This window comes from Pongo pygmaeus, chromosome 7, assembly GCF_028885625.2.
Source record: "Pongo pygmaeus isolate AG05252 chromosome 7, NHGRI_mPonPyg2-v2.0_pri, whole genome shotgun sequence".
Lineage (NCBI taxonomy): Eukaryota > Metazoa > Chordata > Mammalia > Primates > Hominidae > Pongo > Pongo pygmaeus.
The window spans coordinates 30,267,345-30,270,306 of NC_072380.2; positions in this window are offsets into that span (position 1 = coordinate 30,267,345).

Consider the following 2,962-nt stretch of genomic DNA (forward strand, 5'->3'; position numbering starts at 1 on the left):
ATTGCTTGAAAATGGATAGGTGTTTACATGGCTGGCAGTGACAAAACACTCTAAATTCATTCATATACTTATTCAACAAGTTTAGAGGGATATCAACCATGCACCAGGCACTGTGTTTGGTGCTGAGTAAAGAGTGGGAACAAAACTCACATGGCCCTACCTTCGTGGAACTTAAGTCTTTGGAGGAAATGGTAAGATAAGTAAGTATAGCTGGTGATGACTGCAATCCTTACCCCATAGAGAAAATAATTAGAATAGGAAGGGTAGCCTATTTTTGATTAGATGGTGCTATGGTCTGAATGTTTTTGTCCTTTCAGAATTCATATGTTGAAATAAAACCTTCAAGCTTCTGTCCTCTCTGCCAAGCTTCACATCTGATATTTTATTGACTACTTGGCAATTAAGAGGTGGGACATTTGGGAGGTGATTAGGTGATGAGGACTCTCATCAGACACAGAATGTCCAGCGCTTTGATCTTGGACTCCCCAGCCTCTAGGACCGTGAGCAATAAATGTCTTTGTTTATAAATAACAGTAGTCGCACTTATCCATGGTTTCATCTTCTGTGGTTTCAGTAACCTGTAGTCAACGTCAGTCCAAAAATATTAAATAGAAAATTCCAGAAATAAACAATTCGTGAGTTTTAAATTGCACACCATTTTGAGTAGCGTGATGAACTCTCCTATCATGCTGCTCTCTCTAGGCAAGGACATGAATCATCCTTTTGAATCCACACTGTTGGTACTACCTGCCCATTAAAGCCTTCTCAGTTATCAGATACATTGTTGCAGTATCACAGTGCTTGTGTTCAAGTCACTCTTATTTTACTTCATAATGGCCCCAAAGCCCAAAAGTAGCGATGCAGGTGATTTGGATCTGCCAAAGAGAAACTGTAAAATGCTTTCAGTGAAAATGTGAAAACTTCTTGATTTCAAAAAGAAATAAAAAAAACTATATGCTGAGGTTGCTAAGATCTATGGTGAGAATAAATCTTTTACCCATGAAACTGTTAATGAGGAAAAGGAAATGTGTGCATAGTATATAGAGGGTTCAGTACTATCTGTGGTTTCAGGCATCCACTAGAGGTCTTGGAATGTATCCCCCGAGGATAAAGAAGGACTACTATACTCAGTCTAATGTATAACTGTCCCTCAGTATGCTTGGGGAACTGGTTCCCGGACACCCTGATGCCAAAATCTGCAGATGACTCAAGTCCCTGATATAAAATGGTGTAGTATTTGCATATAACTAACTGATGCATATTCTCCCATATCCTTTCAATCATCTTTACATTATTCAGAATATCTAATACAATTCCTACATATCACTTCATTCATGTGGCTTCAATGTAGTACTTGGCATGCAGCAAATTCAAGTTTTGCTTTTTGGAAACTTGTGTAATTTTTTCCCCCAAATTTTTGATCCAACATGGGTTGATGTCAACCAGCCACAGATGTCAAACCCACAGATACAAAGGGCCAACTGTATTTTGTTATAGCAGCCAGAAAGAACTAAGACAGTCAAGGAGGGTTTCCCTGAGTGCGATGGTCAGTTTTTTGTGTCATCTTGGTTAGGCTACATTCCCAAGTCATTAGTCAAACACTAATCTAGATGCTGCTGAAAGGTATTTTGTGGATGTGATTAAAGCCTATCATCAGTTCACTTTAAGGAAGGGAGATTATCCTAGCTAATCTGGGTGGGCCTGATTCAATCAGTTGAAGGCCATAAGAGCAGAGCTGGGCTTCCCTGAAGAAATTCCTCCTGTGAACAACAGCCTCACCCCTTGCATGAGAGTTCCAGCTTAGTGTACAGACTTTGGACTTGCTTAGCCGAGGCTCCACAATGATGTAAACCAATTCCTTACAATAAGCCTTTTGATATCCATCTACTACTAGTTCTGTTTGGTTGGAAACTGAGTATGTGACATCCGAGACATAAAGGGTCAGAAGGTGTTAGGGTGGGGGCAAGTGGAAGCGGTTGGGGGTGGAGAGTCAGCTTTGCTTTTTTGGAGAATGAGGGTGTGATCGAACACATAGAAAGAGGAAGAGAGAAGTAGGCAGGGGCTGGATGTAGCTCAGAGATAGGTTATGAAAAGCAGTTTGGATTTTAAGAGGAAGGGGAAATAAAATAACTGAATTTGGCTCTTATTTTTAATTTTTTTCCATTTAAAAAAAATACATTATAGAAAAAAAATATAGAGACGGGATCTTGCTGTGTTGACCAGGCTGGTCTCCAACTCCTGGCCTCAAGTGATCCTCCCATCTCGGCCCCCCAAAGTGCTGGGATTACCGGTTTGAGCCACGCGCCTGGCCTCAATTTGTCTTTTAAAGGATGATTTTGACTACAAGAGAACTACTTGGATCAGGGTTGGGGGTGGGAGATGAGGGGGTGTGATTTCAGAGGCCAAGTACAGAATGAGCGAATAACTGGGAGAGACACATCGGCTGAGATTAGAGAGACGGTCGGGTTGACAGGGTAAAGTGTAAGCATGAGACCCGAGCTAGGACAAGCAGAACTTGCAGATCTATTACAGATGTAGGGGTGAGGAGTGCCAGGGTGGCTCTTGAGTGTCTGGCTTGAGCAACTAGGCCAATGGTGTGGATCAAAAAAGCAGCAGGTTGGAGGGAGGACGGCAGTGTTAATCGAAAGTCATGTTCTGTAAGTTTTAGGTTCGATACGACTCTGAGGGGAGATGTCGATGAGTCAACCTAATGTCAGGTGTGAAGATCGGCACAGAGGGCAGAACCAGAGACATTCATTAGAGAGCAAGCAGGTAGAGGGCACTTAACCTATAGGAAGGATGCGGTCATATAGAGCGAGAAAAGCGCCAGGAGGAGCCCTAATGAGTAGAGAAAGGCAGAGCCTGAAAAGGAGCATCGGCGAGGTCAGAGAAATACCTTTAAGGGTGTAATTACGCCTACGCGAGTGGGTAAAATGAGGGCATAATGACGCGCACTGGATTG